General features: G+C 38.3%; 1 long non-coding RNA gene and 1 pseudogene across 4 annotated transcripts; one reads left to right on the top strand and one right to left on the bottom strand.

Annotated features, from left to right (window-relative positions):
• The first annotated feature begins 215 nt into the window (after window positions 1–215).
• LOC110772181 (putative aspartic proteinase GIP2) lies at window positions 216–16,680 on the top strand (annotated as a pseudogene).
• A 95-nt stretch (window positions 16,681–16,775) lies between these two features.
• LOC148297479 (uncharacterized) lies at window positions 16,776–20,470 on the bottom strand. 4 transcript variants are annotated; one of them, XR_015836074.1, is made up of 4 exons: window positions 20,090–20,470; window positions 19,746–19,788; window positions 19,472–19,649; window positions 16,776–17,319 (listed from the first exon to the last, which is right to left on the bottom strand). It is a non-coding gene; the product is annotated as an uncharacterized LOC148297479 (long non-coding RNA). The 4 variants fall into 4 exon arrangements; XR_015836077.1 differs by having other exon boundaries at window positions 16,778–17,135; XR_015836076.1 differs by lacking the exon at window positions 16,776–17,319 and adding an exon at window positions 18,894–19,238.
• Window positions 20,471–20,845: the final 375 nt, after the last annotated feature.

A 20,845-nucleotide genomic window follows, 5' to 3' on the forward strand; every position in this document is an offset into this window, starting at 1 on the left:
ATCCAGCGATTGACAACATCAAAACCAAAGACAATGCACATTAGTACTAAAATTGGTTTATATTCTTCGTAAACCATTTTACTTGTCATTAAATCCAGCGGTTGACAACATCAAAACCAAAGAAAGACTAATCTTAATAATATGAATAATATGCAAGTATTTTACACACTAATTAGACCACATCAGATTAATAAATTTTGTATTTTTATTTAAAATACCGCATCAACTTATCTCAAGCTAAACCCTCTTACCCACCAAATGGTCTAATTTTTCACTTGACCAAAGAAGTGGCAACCCTCCAGTATATGACCACAATTCATCATGGCACTCCAGTTGTGCCCACCAAGCTTGTGGTTGATCTTGGGGGTCCATTCCTCTGGCTCAACTGTGGGTCATCATCATCTTCTAGCTGTCTGATTTCTGAGGGCTCAATCCAATGCTTAGCAGCAAAGCCAAAACCCCATGATCAGGGAAGCAAGAATCGCCTCTCTAGCAGCGACAACAACGACAAGTTTCATGTTTTCCCATAAAACAGCATCACCCATATGGTCACACAAGACATCATGTATTGTGAAATATTGTTGTATTAGGAAAGATTACTGTAATATATTTACTTTCCTGTATTATCCTAGATCAAATCCCATCTAAAGTGGGTCATGGCTTCTAAGCCTAGGAAATAGGAATTGTGCATGTATATATATCTTGGTATGTAGACCTTTGTCAATACAACATGAATATTCAAACAAATATCTTATTTCTTGAGATGGTATTAGAGCATCCTAGTACTTGACCTTTTATTCAAACCCTAGCATGCCTCTATCATGACAGGTGGAGAGCAAACATCACCAAAAATCATTTTCAAACATTCAAGCACCATCAACACAAATATCAGCATGGATTCATCACACCCAACCGATTCTAAACATTCAAGCACCAGCAACACAAATCCCAGTATGGATTCATCACATCCGTACTTTGTTCCTCATTCAGATCACCTCGGCCTCATGCTCGTTCCAATAAAATTGAACGGCACCAATTACCCATCTTGGAGAAAATCCATGATTCATGCTCTCACAGCCAAGAACAAAATTGGCTTTGTCAATGGATCCATTAAGCCTCCTTCAGAAATCGAACAGCCGACAAAATATGCTCTATGGAATCGATGCAAGAGTATGATTTTATCATGGTTTGCTCACTCGGTGGAGCCTGATTTGGCCAAATCAATTGTTCATGCCACGACTATGCATCAAGTGTGGTGTTGTGTAGATACAGCTGCACCAAAATGGATTCAGTTGCATCCTCAACTTGTGATACTCGCAAGTGCACGAGCCGTTGGTAGTTTAGCATATGTAAGTGCGAGGTCGATCCCACGAGGATTGGTGATTGAATGATCCAATTCATTTCCCTACACAAAATAGAAATGAAAAAAAAGAGGAAATAAATACAACAAGAAAGAAAGAAAATAACTAACTCAAGCAGATAAGTTCCCAAGTTCAATTTAGATTAATGGATTGATTCTAGCTAAAGTATGATTAAGCCATGGTGTGTGGTCATAACCTTGTGTTCCTAATTCCCTAATTTGATCATTTGTTGTCTAACCTAAAATTAAGCATTAGGAACCCATTAAGCATAGAAGAACATTTTAAACAACCAAGTATGTATCTAATCCCTGTTGTCGAATGTCCATACATACTCTTCCTATTCATAGTTCAATTCGAATTAAAGCATGGTGTATACTCTTAATTCAAACCAAGATAGCTAACATGCAAGCCTAAATGGTGATCAATCATTCAAACTAGCATATTAACTTATAAGCATAATGAATAAGAACATGAACCATAATTGAAACTTGGAAACTAATCAAACTTGAAACTAAAGAAAAGAATTTACATAACAATGAAAATTAAAGTAGAACTTGGAAAGACTTAAAGAGAATTTCAGCACAAATATTTCATTACAACAATTGAAAACTAGAAAATGTAACTAAGAGAATTTGAGGGAGAGAAGGGAAGGGAGCTCTAGAGAAGTGTTTGAGAGCTCCGCCCCTTGGGGTGTGTTTACAAGCTTAGAGAACTTCCCTATTTATAGGCCTAGGGGAAGTGAAAATCTGAATTCAATATGGCTAATGCATACAACACTTGTTTTATAAAATCTGAAATGGTTGATGCACTTGTATTAGAAAATCTAAATTGCGTGATGCACTTGTATTAGAAAATCTTGAATTGGTTGATGCACTTCACCAATAGATCCCACCAGCAGCCTTAGCTCATCTTCATGTCACCATGACCAAGCTTCCAACCAGAAATGATAGCTCATACCTAGCTCACCATGACCAAGCATCCAACCAACACATGCTGAGGTCAGCATGACCAGCAACTTCAAGGGCTTACAACTTGGGCTTCTCTTAATCAAATTAGGACTTTAAGCACTCTAAATTGAAGTTCAGAATGTCTTCTTTCCAGCCATATGTTATTTGGGCCAATCCAAGGTCGGAGGAAAAAGTTAAGGCCGAAACAAATTGCTAACTCATTTTCCGCGCTGATAAGATCCATCCTGAGCATGGTTCTGTGTTTGCTAGGTAACGGACTCCAGATTTATCCAATGGGGCTGAATTTTGGATATGTTATAGTACACACCAATTGGAACAACGTTCATGAAGAATGTGGCCTCATTAGAGCTATGTAGGTTCCTGAAACAAAGCTTGCAATATGACCTACGAAACTGGACTGGCAGGGGGCTGTAGCCAAAATGAGTTTGTCTTTAAGCTCTTCATCCATTCATCCAAATTAGGCCTTAACATGCTTGAATTGCATGAATTATGCTCTCTAAAGCCGTCATTATTACCTAAAGCTCAATGAACTGAAAGATAAACACAAAAAGGATTAAAAGCACAAGTTTAACTCAAAAACATAACCAAATCATAAGCTAGAAGGGTACAAAATGATATACAATTATGAACCGATCATGTGGCAAGATTTCAAAGACCAATTCTCACAAAAGAATGCACCAACAATATACCAGATACAGAAGTCCATCGCCACTCTCTCACAAGGCACCATGATAGTCTCAGACTATTACACAAAACTAAAAGATCTTTGGGATGAATTAGACATATCAAACCTCGCTAACTTGTAACTAGATGCAGGCACATAATGCACAAAAAGAAGAAGATCGGATGATGCAATTTATCATGGGCCTTAACGACACATACAACGGTGTTCGTAGCCACATCCTCATGATGACGCCATTGCCTAATGTTCGTCAAGTCTACTCACTCGTCATTCAAGATGAAACACAACAACAAATGACCTCGGGATCAACCGAGAATTTTTCCATCGTTGTTGTTATACAGAGTCGATCTCACAATTTCTCAAATAATTCCAAACACTATGGTCACTGTGATAGGAACGGCCATACAATTGAAGAATGTCAGACCTTAAAATTTTATTACCCATATTGTGATAAGAAAGGCCACACTGAGGATCAATGCAAATTCAAAAATGGCACGTGGGTTCCCAACCACACAGGAACCTATAGCAGTCGGCAAAACCAAGGACATAGAGGAAATCAACAGCAACAGAGACAAGGGCCTCGCAATCAACGTGGATCCTTTCCTACTACCAACGCAGCCCAAGTTGGGGCCCAGCAACAATGCACAGCCGCACCAACCCAGTTCCCTAGTTTCAACAATTGGGCACAGCAGCTGTTAAGCTCATAATTTCATACATATACATGCCCTATTTACTTACTTCTTTTGCTTAGTTTCTTAGATTTCTAAGTTATTTGCCTCCCTTTGTGTGTTTTGTAGGCAAATAGAGCAAGAGAGCATAATTCATGCAATTCAAGCATGTTAGGGCCTAATTTGGATGAATGGATGAAGAGCTTAAAGACAAACTCAATTTTGGCTACAGTCCCCTGCCAGCTCAGTTTCGTAAGCTCTTCATCCATTCATCCAAATTAGGCCCTAACATGCATGGATTGCATCATTTACTATCCAAAGCTATCATTATTACCTAAAGCTCAATGAACTGAAAGATAAACACAAAAAGGATTAAAAGCACAAGTTTAACTCAAAAACATAACCAAATCATAAGCTAGAAGGGTACAAAATGATATACAATTATGAACCGATCAAATACCCCCAAACCTAGATTTTGCTAGTCCTCGAGCAAAACAACACAAAACAAAGTTAAAAACAAAACAAGAAGTTAACTAGACCACTTTCGTAGGTAACTCGATTGCATTGAGCGAATGCAACAAGCCTTTAAACCTCTAGGCATCCCTAGTAGGAGGAGTTGTGTCTCCTGAGGGTTTAACAGTTACGATACCCACAAACGTTTTTCTAACTCTACAAAACAAAATGGTTAGAAAACTTATTAGATTTGTTAGTTCTTAAGCAAAACCAAAACCAAAAACAAACATAAAAATAAAAACAAAACACAAAACACAAAAAACAAAAAAAAACAAAATCAAAATAAAAACTCAAAACAATCTTTCCGAACATTTTGTGAAGAGAAATGACTCATACACATGACTTAAACGTTTTAACAATAAAAGCTCAATTTTAAACATTATTCACAAAGCGGCAAAGTTCAAAACATAATATGCTCAAAGTGTGGTAGTGTGATAGCCAAATGCAACAAATTCCCCAATCTTAGTTTTCACACAATTTCAAAAATCATACAAAGCACAAGTTCAACTTCAAATCTCACCAAAGTTGTCCTCTCACAAAGGAATCACTCGGAAGAGGGCTATAATGCAACACTCAGTTATAAACATGAGATTAGAGTTAAACCATAAAGACTTAACTCGAAATAGAAATATGAAGAACTTGCATTAATATGATCTCAAGAAGGATGTCAAACACTTAAAAGTAGAAAAATGAATGCAATTCAACCACATGACATTTAAGATCAATTTAGGTCTTTATTATAGGTTGTAATGGGGTCAAGGGTGTAAGGTGAGTGAGAAATGAAAGGTATGGATAATACAAAGTCCAAGGAACTCACAATGTAAGAGCATAAAAAAAATTGTTTACAAGACTTGGAATCATCACGATTAGATTTTTTTTCTTTTACATGATCAAAACTCTTTATACCTTCATTTACAATGATTTAAACTCCTTTCCAAACACCAATGAAACCCAAAAACAAAATTTCATTCAACTACCATTTAATCATAACTTTTTTTCTTTTCTTTTCTTTCACCAATTGTGTGATTTTCTTTTTTTTCTTTTTTTCTTCTATGTAATATCCCTTCCCAAACTTAGCATGAAAAACACATCCGAATTAGAGCTCATGAGTTCCTTAGAAAGGTAAATATTTGTTTTTCGGGGTAAGGCGATCAAATATAATTGGTAAAATGAAAGAAAAGGTTTACATGTAGGCTCAAAATGGTTAACAATGGAAAATCATGCTTAAGCATGCATAAGGTTAGCTTGAAAGGCACAAACGATCCAAAGAAGGCCTTAATATCATTTCTTTAAATGTCATGAAATCAAATTGCATAAGAATGAATGACTTTTAAGTGTTCAACCAAATCAATGAATAATGAGATCAAACAACAACTTTGATGACAAGAAAATAAGAGTATGTGTATAACACTCATGAAATGAAGCACAAGGCTCAAAAGCTCACATTATATGGTTATATAAGTCTAATTTATGCTTGATACAATTCTTTGGGTCATGCAAATCCTTTAATTGGAAAATTATGAAACAAATGGCAAGTGCAAAGAAGGTTTCGAACATATCATGCTAGAACGATGCCAAATTAATTAATTAATGAATTATTTTATTTTATTTATTTTACAAGAAGAATTTACAAGGAACAAAAAAATAATAATAATAATAAATAAATAAATAAATAAAATTCAATTTTCATTTAAGTCATGCAACATTTATCACAATCTCATCAAATGTGTTCGGAAAGTGACTAAACAAGATTCAAAACAAGAAAGAAATTTAAATTTTTTATTTTTTTATTTTTTTTTAAATTTTAAGAAAAACCAAGTTTACTTGCTAAACTCCAATACCCCCAAACCTAGAAATGAGCATTGTCCTCAGTGTTTAAAAATTAGCCACAAACAATGTCATAACAACAAATGAAAGGTATTAAAGCAAATAAAAAAAATCACAAAATCACAAAAGAAAACAAAAACAAAACAATTATAAAATAAAAATTACAACACAAACAAACAAACAAACAAAAAATAAAACAGTAAACCCTAATCACACAATTCTGAAACCCAAAAAAATTTTGAAGCCCAAAGCCCACAATTTCGAAACACAAACCACGGTGAATTTAACCCACTTTGAAACCCAAACTAAAGTGAAACCCGACCCACAATTTGTTTTCATTTCCGGCTTTTTATTATTATTTAGTTTTGTAAAAACAAACTATCGAACCGTGACAGCAACACAAAGAGCGGGATTTTAACATGGGTCATGATGTCTCGGTTCAGTGTAAGGGACCAACAGACAGGGCGAGACACGTGTCGACGCATAGAGGCGCCGCAGATCCACAAGCGAAAATTACGGGCTCATGGAAAGGCGCGACAACTTTGCTGAACGCGTCCGTTCAGACAAAGCAAGTCGTGACAAATGTGTTGGAAACGGTTGGAAAGTGAGAAGGTTGTGGGACTCGAGGAACGCTGGATATTCAGAAAACGCTTAGACGCTGCAACGGCTAGGGTTTGTTTGTCAAAGACTACATCTATAAGAAGGAAAAAGAAGGGAAAAAAACAAAAAACAAAAAACACACAAACTCAGAAACACAAAAGAGAAAAGAAGCAAGAAAAAGAAAAAAAAAAGTGAGAAATCAAATGGCTTCTTCCTACCCATTTTCGTTAGATCTCAACCTAGCTCCACCGACTCAGACACGAGGCCAAGCAGTAGCACCAGTATGGATGCCCTACTTTGCTTCCGCACGGGGGCCTGTGACAGTAACTGACTCAATACTCCTGGACAACGATGTTGCCATTGGAGTGGCTAGAAATTTAGTGACTCCTAAAGATATACGTGTTCTGGGGACAAGGGATGACAACCGGGTCGTGAGCGATGCCCTGGCACTGAGCGTGCAGAGTACAGCAACAGTCGCAAGTTTGGGTCATCGCCTACTTGCGAAGTCCCATGAGGTAGAGGTGCTCAAAGCTCAGTTGGCGGCGGAGCGAAGTTTGGTTGAAGACTGTCAGAGTGCTATAAAAAGCTTGAAAAGGGAAAGGTCAAGGATAGTGGAGGTGAATCGACACCAGCTAGAAGTATTGCGGGACGAGAATAAAAACCTATCAAAGATGGTAGAGTTGTATTCTCGCGACATGCGAAAGCAGCTGGAGGACCTAGACCGACCGGGTAAACGCAAGCAAGCAGATCGTGAGAGTAGTTACGCTCAAGCTAAGATTGCGATCTTTGGGAGCTCAAGTGGTGAGCCCCAAGAGGCTGTGCATGAAGCCCAGGAAGAGGACAGCCAGAGGGCCAAACTCAAAGCTCCAATGGTCGAGACACCGAGCACTGTGAAGAAATGACTTCTACTGCATTATTGATGTTTTTATTTTAATTTATTTTATTTTTTTGGTTGTTTTTGTCTTTATTTTGTTTTGGAAATAAAAGAGTAAATTTGCAGAAGGAAAAAGAAAACGGAAAAGAAAGCACACTTTCCAAACTTAAATCAAACGAAGACGACAAACGGAAATGGAAGCACAGTTCCCTAACTAAAATAAACTAAAGATGATAGCCGAAAGGGAAAAGCAAAAACACAAAGCTCTAGAAAATGAAAGTAACGGGCAAAAATATTAAACACCAGAAAACACGGAGGAAAAAAAGTAAAGTAAAGTAAAGGTGCTCCCCCTTGAAGCGATTAGGTCGAGCATGCCCGGGAAATCCGAAATGGTGTTGGCTCTCTCTCATCAGCATATGTCTATTTAAACCACACTTCTGCAAGCGGATGATACCCAGCATTTCTTCCTGCAAACTCAAGGAAAAACATCAAAAAATTCAGAAGCAAAACAAATGGCATCCTCATGCACTCACCTTGATGATCTCAACCTTGAGCTCTCACTTGCACCACCGAATGCCCAGACAAGGGCTCCTCCAACTCCTGTCTTCCCAAACTCCACATATCATCACGGCACGGCCTCAAACTTTGCTGAGGCAATACCGAACTTTTCTGAGGCACTGTCGAACAGAGCAGTGCTGCTAGGAGGCATGATTAGCAGCAAGCTCACTCCAACAGATCATCTGCATGTGGCACAGAGGTCTGATAAGGCAGCGGTAGAGGAGTCCCACAATTTAACTGTGCTCCACGCGGTCTCCGCTACCAATTTGGGCATGCGATTACTGGCGAGGACAAGGGAGTGTGCCGCGATGAGCGAGGAAATAGCTTCCTTGAAGGCTATGGTGGCGGACTTGCAGAAGCGGCTCTACTGTGCCAATCTGCACGTGGAAGCACTGCAGAGGAAAAATGAGGATCATGTCGAGCTGCTGCAGATTCTGCAAGTAAGAGAAAATAGAGGCAAGCCATGATGATGATGGAGATGAAGAAGATGAAGAAGATGATGAAGAAGATGATGATGATGATGTTTTTTATTTTTATTGTTTTTATTTTTGTTTTTATTTTTATTTTTTATGCAATGTTTGAAATAAAAATGTGTTTTAACACTCAGAAATAAACTAACTAACCATACCACGTAAATAAATAAATAAACTAACATAACACACAAAAACAGAAACAAAACAAAAACAAAGACTCAACAGAAAAGAAAATAAAAAAAAACTTAATTTAAAAACACACAATATACAAGCAACTCACGGATGACCAGTTAAGGGCCTCAGAAAACACAGCCAGGGGATCCGGGAAGGTTGGAGGGGTCACAATGGTCCCGCTTAAAACCCAAACTTCTTAGACACCGAAGGTGTCGCCTATAGAACTCCTAGACACTGTATTGACGGAAGTGCTCACTGGAGTTACCATAAGTCAGCTCATATGAAAAATCTTTTTAAAATTTTTAAGATAAGAAACAAAAACAAATTAAGATAAAATGGAACAACAAACCATAAACAAAAATGAACTAAGTACTGTAAACAAATTCAAACAAACAACATAAATTGTTGTACTAAAAGAAACAAACCAAGAAACCAAAGAAAAAAAAAAACAAACAGCACTTTCTATCACCCGTTTATCACCATTTGGACAGATTCGTTTCTATGTTTTTCAGCTTCGACCTCTGTTCAGTTTTTAGGTTATAACTTTCCAACCGTAAGTCCAAATTTCACGTTCTTTATATGGTTGGATTCAGCACAGAAAAACAAAGAACTCAACGCGGACCCAAAGGTAAAAACAATGACGGAAATAAACATAATTCAAAGAAGAGAAAGGATTGAAATGCTCCCCCTTGAAGCGATTAGGTCGAGCATGGATGCACTTGTAGGTCGCGACTTCTCCCACTGCTCCACACTTCCCATTCTTATGATTGAGGTTGCCATCTCTCTCCATTTATTATTGAGCTATAAAAAATTGCTAAAACAAACATAGAAAACTTGAAATAGAATTAAAAGGATGAGGAAATAAAAACTAAAATGAAAAGGAAAATCAACACACATCCAATTCCATGTTTCAAAGCAACAAGCACCAATGGGTTGTGTAAGCTGGGACTTAAACCCAGTTCTCTTGCTTGTTGGGCAATTGTCCTTTTCTGTTGGACTACAAACACAACTTGTCCATTAACGTCATTAACTTTAAAACAAGAAATTGTCCAGTTAAGAAAAAAAAAATAAAGTAGGATAGCCAAATAGAATCAAACAATGTTACCGATCCCCGGCAACGGCGCCAAAAACTTGTTGCGTAGATTTAGCTCCACCAAAATGGATTAAGCTGCATCCTCAACTTGTGATACTCGCAAGTGCACGAACCGTTGGTAGTATAGCATATGTAAGTGCGAGGTCGATTCCACAGGGATTGGTGATTGAATGATCCAATTTAGTTTCCCTACACAAAATAGAAACAAAAACAAAGAACATAAAACAAGGAAGAAAGAAATAAGTAACTCAAGCAAATAAGTTCCCAAGTTTAATTTAGATTAATGGATTGATTCTAGCTAAAGTATGATTAAGCCATGGTGTGTGGTCATAACCTTGTGTTCCTAATTCCCTAATTTGATCATTTGTTGTCTAACCTAAAATTAAGCATTAGGAACCCATTAAGCATAGAAGAACATTTTAAACAACCAAGTATGTATCTAATCCCTGTTGTCGAATGTCCATACATACTCTTCCTATTCATAGTTCAATTCGAATTAAAGCATGGTGTATACTCTTAATTCAAACCAAGATAGCTAACATGCAAGCCTAAATGGTGATCAATCATTCAAACTAGCATATTAACTTATAAGCATAATGAATAAGAACAAAAACCATAATTGAAACTTGGAAACTAATTCAACTTGAAAACTTAAGAAAAGAATTTACATAACAAAGAAAAATAAATTACAACTAAGAAAACATTAAGGAAACTAAGAGAACTTTGAGGAAGAAAGGAAGTGTTTGAGAACTTTGAGGAGGGAGAAGAAAGTGTTTGGGAACTTTAGAGAATTTTGGAAGAACATGTGTTTGAGAGCTTTGAGGATTTTGGAAGGGAATGTGTTTAAGACATGGGGAATTTGGAAGAGAGTGTTTGAGAACTTGGAGGATTTGGAGAAGAAAGTAGAGAGGTGTTTTGAGAGCTTTGTGGATTTTGGAAGAGAGTGTTTAGGAACTTTGAGAATTTGGAAGAGAGTGGTTGAGAACTTGGAGGATGTTTGTGAACTTGGAGAATTAGAGAACTTAGGGAAGGAAGAGAAATGTGTTTGTGAAGTGTTTGGAGAAGAGAGTATTTGAAGAATTTAGAAGAAGAGAAAGGAAAAGTGTTTGATATTTAGTACAAAGAAAATTTAATAGAATGATCTTATTACAACAATTGAGAACTACAAAGGGAAACTAAGAGAATTTGAGGGAGAGAAGGGAAGGGAGCTCTGGAGAAGTGCTTGAGAGCTCCCCCCCTTGGGGTGTGTTTACAAGCTTGGGAAACCTCACTATATATAGGCCTAAGGAAGCTGAAAATCTGAATTAAGTATGGCTAATGCATACAACACTTTGTTTTATAAAATCTGAAATGGTTGATGCACTTCACTAATGCATACAACACTTCCATTATAAAATCTGAAATGGTTGATGCACTTCACTAATAAATCCCACCAGCAGCCCTAGCTCATCTTCATGTCACCATGACCAAGCTTCCAACCAGAAATGATAGCTCATACCTAGCTCACCATGACCAAGCATCCAACCAGCACATGCTGAGATCAGCATGACCAACAACTTCAAGGGCTTACAACTTGGGCTTCTCTTAATCAAATTAGGACTTTAAGCACTCGAAATTGAAGTTCAGAATGTCTTCTTTCCAGCCATATGTTATTTGGGCCAATCCAAGGTCGGAGGAGGAAGTTAAGGCCAAAACAAATTGCTAACTCATTTTCCGCGCTGATAAGATCCATCCTGAGCATGGTTCTGTGTTTGCTAGGTAACAGACTCCAAAATTATCCAATGGGGCTGAAGTTCGGATATGTTATAGTATACACCCATTGGAACAACTTTCATGAAGAATGTGGCCTCATCCGAGCTATGTAGGTTGCTGAAACAAAGCTTGCAATATGACCTACGAAACTGGGCTGGCAGGGGACTGTAGCCAAAATTGAGTTTGTCTTTAAGCTCTTCATCCATTCATCCAAATTAGGCCCTAACATGCATGGATTGCATCATTTACTATCCAAAGCTATCATTATTACCTAAAGCTCAATGAACTGAAAGATAAACACAAAAAGGATTAAAAGCACAAGTTTAACTCAAAAACATAACCAAATCATAAGCTAGAAGGGTACAAAATGATATACAATTATGAACCGATCAACATGCTTGGTTGTTTAAATTGTTCTTCTATGCTTACTGGGTTCCTAATGCTTAATTTTAGGTTAGACAACAAATGATCAAATTAGGGAATTAGGAACACAAGGTTATGACCACACACCATGGCTTAATCATACATTAGCTAGAATCAATCCGTTAATCTAATTGAACTTGGGAACTTATCTGCTTGAGTTAGTTATTTTCTTTCTTCCTTGTTTTATTTATTTCCCTTCTTTTTCATTTCTGTTTTGTGTAGGGAAAATGAATTGAATCATTCAATCACCAATCCTCGTGGGATCGACCTCGCACTTACATACGCTATACTACCGAACGGCTCGTGCACTTGCGAGTATCACAAGTTGAGGATGCAGCTGAATCCATTTTGGTGCAGCTGTATCTACACAACAGCAGCCTGCACCATTGTCCCATCCGCCAGCCTCTCCACAGAACCTTCTCCATGGGCTCTCTGCAGACCAGCTTCAACAACTAGCCCATGTCATCTCTCTAATAAATTTGAATATTGCTTTTGTTAATAGCAATGTCTATGCTAATGCTGCAGGTCTGTCTCCTTTTCCCGTTGCCTCAATTAATTATGTATTTACCAAACCTTGGATTTTGGATAGCTGAGCTACTGATCACATCACTTCCGACCCCACACTATTTACACAAACAAAGTCTTCAAAAATACCAATCGTCAATTTACCCACTGGGTCTTCTGCCCAAAACACTTCCACAGGGACAGTTCCGTTCAATTCAAATATCACTTTAGACAATGTCTAATGTGTTCCCTCTTTTCGCTTAAATCTTATGTCTGCTAGCAAGGTTACCACTTCTCTAAACTATTGTGCTATTTTGTTTCCCACTTTTTGTGTCTTGCAGGACTTGGCTACGGGGATAATGATTGGCTTGGGTAAGCAGCGTGTTGGTCTCTATTACATATCTCCCTTTCAAAGAACACCTGTCACTTATCAAGTTTCTCATCCCTCCAACTTGTGGCACATGCGCCTTGGACACCCGTCACCTTCTCGCCTTAAATTACTTTCGTCATTCTTATCTTCTAGTAATCTTTCTTTTGATGATAATTGTAGTGTTTGTCCCATGGCCAAGCAAACAAGACTTCTGTTCCCTTTAAGTTCAATAAAAACTCATGCTCCTTTTCATTTGTTACATTGTGATATCTGGGGTCCACACAAAGTTTCCACACATTCAGGGGCACGTTTCTTTCTTACCATTGTAGATGATTTTACTAGATGCACATGGATGTTTCTTATGCAACATAAGTCTAAGACACAAAATATTCTCAAATCCTTTGTCACCTTTGTTCATACTCAGTTTCATGCCGCCATTAAGGCCATTAGAGTAGACAATGGTTCTGAATTTCTATCCATGAGAGATTTTTTCTAAACTGCAGGCATCGAATATCAACGCACTTGTGTTTACACTCCACAACAAAATGGAGTCATTGAACGCAAGCATCGCCATATTCTCATTGTAGCGCGTGCCTTGCGTTTCCAATCCCACTTACCTCTTACTTTCTGGGGTGACTGTGTCTTGACCGCTGTTTATCTCATTAACCGCCTACCCTCCCCACTATTATCCACCAAATCCCTTTTTGAACTACTATACAATCATCCACCATCATTCGATCACTTGAGAGTTTTTGGTTGCCTCTGTTATGCAACGGTTGTGCAGCCTATTCATAAATTTGACCATCGTGCTCAACGTTGTATCTTTGTTGGATACCCCAATGGTCAGAAAGGTTACAAACTTTACAATTTAGAGACCAAAATTTTTTTTGTAAGTTGCGATGTCAAGTTTTGTGAAAATACCTTTCCTTTTTCCCAAATTCCTAACCCCAATGCTCCCAGTTTTGTGCAACCCCACTTTCCACCTTCTAGCCCTGATGACGCTGACCACTGGGCCTAGCACACCCAACCCACTGAGCCAAGCCCACTAGAGCCAACCCAGCCAAGCCTCACCCAACTAACCGCACCTGACGCGCCTCCAGTCACGTCACCCCATGCCCTCATGCCTGACGAACCTGCCACTCTTGATAGCCCTATCCGACCCATGTCACCCCAACCCCCCTCACTGGTCCCCCATTCCAGGCGATCTTAACTCACCTTTTTCACCCACTTCAGAATTCTCTCTACTGCCTAACTCTCCTGCCAATCCCACTCCTTCTCTTCCCCTTCCCCGCCAGTCACTTCGTCCTAAGCAATCTCATGTATGGCATAAAGATTACCACTTGTCCAACCAAGTCAGTCACTCAACCTCGACGCTTTGTTCTGCATCAGGTACTCAATATCCACTCTCTCACTTCCTTTCATACTCTCATTTGTCTTTTGCACATTCTGCTTTTCTTGCTAACATTTCAAGTCACTCCGAACCCACATCATATGCTCAGGCTATCCTTGATCCAAATTAGCAACAGGCCGTGACTACAGAATTAGAGGCTTTGCAACACAATAACACTTGTAGTTTGGTTTCTCTACCCATTGGTCATAAACTGATTGGCTACAAATGGGTTTACAAAATCAAATACAGGTCTGATGGCACCATTGAGTGTTATAAAGCTCACCTTGTTGCCAAAGGATACACTCAAGTTGAGGGCATTGACTACCAAGAAACCTTTTCTCCTACTGCCAAACTCACTACCCTTCATTGTCTGCTGACTATTGCTGTTGCCTATCATTGGTTCATCCATCAACTGGACGTTCAGAATGCCTTTCTTCATGGCGATTTGCTTGCAAGTGGTCTACATGGAACCTCCTCCTGGTCTTCGCCGACAAGGGGAGAACACTGTATATCAGCTCAACAAGTGCCTCTATAGACTCAAACAGGCTTCCAAAAACTGGTTCTCCACTTTTTTAGACACCATCCAGAAAGCTGGTTATCAACAATCAAATGCTAATTACTCTCTTTTCACCAAAGCTCAAGGCACTTCATTTACTGCAGTACTTATCTATGTTGACGACATACTTATCACATGCAATAATCTTCAAGAAATGGAACATCTCAAAACATCCCTTCTCAAACGCTTCCGCATCAAAGATCTTGGAAATTTGAAATATTTTTTGGGTATTGAATTCTCCCGTTCCAAGAAAGGTATTTTTATGTCTAAGAGAAAATACATACTAGATATTTTGCAAGATTCAAGACTTCTGGGGGCACGCCCAGACAAGTTTCCAATGGAACAGAATTTGAAACTTACTCCCACAGATGGAGAACTACTGCATGATCCAACTAAGTACAGAAGACTAGTTGGTAGACTGATTTTGCTCACTGTCATAAGGCGTGACATAGCCTCTTCTGTTCGAACATTGAGTGAATTCATGCATCAATCTCGAAAACCTCATTGGGATACTGCCTTATGAATCCTCAAATATATCAAAGGTACTCCTAGTCAAGGCTTATTATTTCCTGCCTCTAACAATCTTGCCTTGAAAGCTTTTTGTGATTCAGATTGGGGAGGTTGCCGTGCCACAAGGAGGTCGGTTACAGGATATTGTGTTTTTCTTGGAAATGCCCTTATCTCATGGAAATTCAAGAAACAAGCTAATGTCACCAGATTATCAACAGAAGCTGAATATCGAGCTATGGTTAATACTTTTTTGGAGCTAACTTGGTTGCGCTACATATTACAGGATTTAAAGGTCCCACAAACAACTCATGTGCCATTATTTTGTGATAATCAAGCAGCTTCGTATATTGCAGCAAATCCTGTTTTTCATGAACGTACAAAGCACATTGAAATAGATTGTCACATAGTTCGAGAAAAACTGCAAGATGGAATGATTAGTCCTTCATATGTACCTACACACTTCCAGCTGGCAGATGTGTATACAAATTACAAAGGCATTGGGAAAGGATCAATTTGTGACACTACGGGACAAGTTGGGTCTTCATGATATTCACTCTCCAACTTAAGGGGGAGTATTACGAAATATTACTGTAATATATTTACTTTCCTGTATTATCCTAGATCAAATCCCACCTAAAGTGGGTCACGGCTTCTAAGCCTAGGAAATAGGAATTGTGCATGTATATATATCTTGGTCTGTAGACCTTTGTCAATACAACGTGAATATTCAAACAAATATCTTATTTCTTGATATCATGGCCGTCCAAGTTATAGATGGGTCATCAAAGACAGGGTCAAGTTCAAGCACCACCCTTGATTCCAATTTCCTGTTTTCTTGTGCACCCATGTTTCTAATAAATGGCCGTGCCAAAGGAATGTTAGGCCTTTGATGGACTCAAAAATCAATGGCCTCACAAATCACTGCCAAATTCAGCTCCAAATTGCAATTCATGCTCTGCCTATCTTCATCAAATGGGGTCATATTACACAACAAATGGCCACTTTGGTTCTGAAATTTCCAAATCACCCATACACACCCCCCTCATCACCAACAAAGTTGGCTCAAACTCACAACATGAGTATTTTATCAACTTGAAGTCCATTAAAATCAGTGGCAAGAGATTATCTCTAAACAAAGGAGGGTTTTAGAGAAGGGCTTAAGCGAAGCACAACTGTTCCTTACACTACCATGGAGAGCTTAGTTTATGTTACATTTACCAGAGCTCATGAGCAGGCAGCTATGGCCTATGATTTTTTCTTTTTTTTTTTTTTTTTTGTTGGCTTTTTCTGGTTTTGGTTTGTTTTATATAGCAAAAGATTAAGACCCACTCGTGCTATTTATTTCTTTATTTTAAGAGAACATGAACAGTCTGATAATTCTTAAGTACATAATATATTTTCTTTATGAATAATAAGCAATTCCTAAGTTAGCGTACTGAGATCATGCACAGAGCATTTTGGTGCAAGAGTAAATTGTTAAAAATAAAAATAAAATAAAAAGCCAGAAAAGAACTTTGCTCCCAACATATATCAAAATAGCAACAATGCGCAAGCAGCAGGAAAAACAAGACCCTAAAATGGCAATAAGGCAGAGGCAAACTACAACAAAAATAAAGACCACCATTACAAAGGATTATGACCAACCGAAAACAAATAACTAAATAAAGGAGAGATAACAAGCAAGCTACACCAACTGGGGGACTGCCCTTCCTTCCTTCCTTCTTCTTCCAGCACCAAGAGCCAGGCCACTTTCTTCCCTTTTCCAACCCTGCCCAAATCTTTTTCTTCCATTCCATACCATGGGTGTGCTGCAGTTATTCCAAGTTTGCCTCGGTTGTGCTGTGGTTATTACAGGTGTGCCATATTGTAAATTTCTAGAGTCTTCCTATATAGGACGAGAGAGACAGAGAGAGAGAGACAACCAGTTTCGACATATTGTTTCTTTTAGGGCATAGAAACTTCTTGACATCTATATCTTGCGTAAGTTTGAAAATGACTCTGCCTTGGTAGTGGCAATTGAGAACTGGAAAAATTATGATACACATATGGGAAGAAAATACAAACAAAAGAGCAGTGCAAGAATCAGGATCTATATCAGTATTTTACATCCTCTTCAAAATGCACATTGGAGAGCGTTCCCACCAACTAGGGAACGCTAAATTGATTTACATCTAATGATCTAATTTTTATATCAATGTATGAGATGAAACATAATAATAAAACGTGAAAACCAATTTAAAGTGTCAAAGTGTTAACAAAAAACTATAATATTGATATCAATGTATGAGATGAAACATAATAGTAAATCGAAAACCAATAAAAACTGCCAAGTGTTGAAGTAAATGAGGAGCAAAATGGATTTTCCCATGGAGAATTGTGCACAGCATATGGACTCGAGGTGTGGATTTTATTGTTTTTCATTTGCCTCTACGCTAGTTTCCTTCAACTACAAGACACCCATTTAAATACTTGCCTAAGAACAAGGCCTTAGGTTAGTTTATAAGGTTGAAAAACAAAAACAACAGAAATCTAGGGCTCAAGTTTTGTTCTTTTTCTTGATCTTAATCTCAAATGCTATATAAATAGGGCTATAGTGAATTAAAGCTTCTAATTACATGCTACTTGTTAAAGAAATTTCTATCATGTAACTTGGAGTAAGAAATGGAAACTGAACTGGCTCAGCCACTTTTCCTAGGTATCTAGTTCTTCAGCCATTTACTGAAATATGTACTGCATGGTACAGAATCTCTTGTTATGGTTTAAATTGGAAAGGCAAAAAACTCGTTTTCGGTCATTTTAAACCTTCATCCTCTTTCCGTGTTCTTTTTTGGGTTTAAGCTTGGGAGGTGGTGATTGCAACACCCTCATCTTGCCAGCAAAGAGAAGGAACAAAAGGAGGGGCACCAATCAGGTGCGTGCAGAAGTTAAATTACTAGTTGTTTTATTTTCTGCTGTATTCAAATTAAATATTCCCTGAATCTGATTATCCAGGATTGTGAAAAACTCAATAAAAGAAAACCAACAATGATTAGCAAATCCCAGCAAAGGAAGCTGAAGAAGTTGGAGGTGCGTGACTGTATTGATAGGTCAAAAACTCAATGCATTTTTGTTTCATTGTTCTCTTAACTTGACTTGGAATTGTTTGCTTTTCATTTCTCAAGGAGGAGAAGGAAAAATCCCTTTCCATATCCAAAAGCATTGAGGCCTTAGAGCACGGCTATCTTCCCTGCTCCCTTTTTTCTTGATAGGTGATTAATATTTTAGTCTGTTTCTTATCCAAGTGATGTTTGATGGGATTTTTGTATTTACATTACCAGGAAATATAAGCTTCCAGAGGGTGCATATTCTCTTTTGCAGTCATCAAAGAATATTGGCAAGGTTCGTATCCGTGATAGCGTTTACCAATATAATCAATATTTCGTTGCATATCTTTCTTCTTAGTAGGGTTTTTTTTTTCTTTTAATTTTTCTTTTTGTAGGTTGAGTCTAAAAAGGAAAGACGTAGGAAGGCTGTACTATTCTCCAAAGCTGGCTTTGATGTTCCCCTTACTGACCAACCATTTAACAAGATAGATAGTGAAAGTGAAAGTGAACCAAGTTCGGATCTTTGCAAGAATGATCAGGTAAAATGTGCATGTAAAATGGGGAGAATTCCATTCTGTGTCAGGATCACTTCCCCCAAAGAGTTATATATACTACCTGAAAGGTTTAAAATTACAATTGTTTCCGCTACAGGCAGAGTAAGTTCTATAGTCAAGAACTCAAGCACTTGGAGCTGCAACGTTTTTATCATTTGATTCTAAATAAAATCAAGCTGCAAAGTATCTTGTCATGAGATATGAACAAATGGATGCAACTCATTAATGGCATTGTTGTACAATCATTCCAACTATATTGATGAGAGAAATTGCAAGGACCTTCACTTTCAAAGTTAAAATATGGTCTGACATCAATAAGAAACAATTGTGGCGTTAGGGACTTCGTTTGCAGGCTTGATGTCTATATATGCCCAAAAAGAAAATCTAGTTTGAAAAATGAAATAAATAGAAACTCATGGGGTATAATAAACTGACCAAAATGATAGTCATATCTTTGCTGAGCTGTGCTTTAAATAACGGAAAATGGACCCAACTTACAAGGCACAACAATAAAGTATTCAAGAAGTGGAATACTGACCTACACAATTCAAGCCGACATCATCGCTTTGGGTCTTCATGAGGGCCTCTCTAGAGACGAGCGCAATAGCTTGGGGCAAAAGGCAAATGAAAAATCAGTTCCATCACCAACCTCTGATGCGTATTGGAGAACAGATACCTTAAATAGAAGAAACAGGATTTCTCCCCGAATCTCTTCACTGTGTTAAAGGAATAAAATAGAGCATTTTAGTTATAATGTGGTAAATGCATGGAAAAAGGAACGTGTTATTTTCGAAGTCTTCTTTATTTGTTACCTTGGCAATTGAAGACCTTCAAAGAATGGCAGAATTTTCCTTCCTACTCTCAGTAAGCAAACAGAAAATAAACATTACCCAAAGTATGTATCTAAATCTCAAAATTGATATGTAAATTTGCAAACAAACAACAGAGTTTTGATATGAGAAACAATAGAAGAATGAAGCTCGATTTCACCAAATTCGTCCGGCCGTAACAAGTCATACACTGTTTGGCTACCGAGAAACACAAATCATTTTCTCAGGAAGCAAACAGAAAACAAATCACAACCGGAAATTTTTATCTAAGTCTCAACAGCAACTCCAGAATTCACAGACAAACAAAGAGAGAATGGTGGAAATACCTATAAAGCTGACGGCGACTCCAGGCCAAGGCGCCAGAAGAGAGGCGGTCGGAAACCCTAGCGACGAAGTCGGCAGAGCGAGGCACCGGCTGAATCGCAGAGAGCGGACATGAGATGGACGACATGTCGTGCGATGGGGTCGTCGTCGAAGGAAGAGAGAGCATGAACGAGAGGCGAGACGAGGAAGTGAGGGTGGAAGGCGAGGAGAGAGCGGAGGAAGGCGGGGTCGGAGGAGATGGCCTGAGAGAACTGAGAGAGGGCGTAGGACACGTGGACGGTGGGAGATTGGGGGTTGGAGAAGCAGAGCAAGCAGACGGAGCCGCCTTCCGCCTTGCTTGGTTAGGAGGAAGAGCGTGGATCTGTGGCCCTCTGAGCACGTTGTAGTGTTCGATGCGTAATCTTCTTCTTCTTCTTCATGGTAGTACTAGTCTCTGAGGGTCAAAACAAATTTAATAATTATACATAAACAATTATTTTATTCCTCAATTTTTGGGATTATTCTTCTATGTTCGTACCACTTTTACAAAAATCAAAGGAGATAGTATCGTATAGTAGTGTAGCTCGGAAGTCCGAGTGTCGTATCCACAGAGAGCAGTGTAAAGAAAATAACAGAGATGAAAAAGAACAAGTGTGATTGAGAGGTAGAATTTTGGAGAAAATTTAATTGATTAAAACACTAAGGCATTGGGTTTCCACTTTTAACATAAGCATGCAACTCTTAATAATTTGATCCACAAAATATTTTCCATTGTAATT

This window comes from Prunus avium, chromosome 1, assembly GCF_965620075.1.
Source record: "Prunus avium chromosome 1, drPruAviu1.hap1.1, whole genome shotgun sequence".
Classification (NCBI taxonomy): domain Eukaryota; kingdom Viridiplantae; phylum Streptophyta; class Magnoliopsida; order Rosales; family Rosaceae; genus Prunus; species Prunus avium.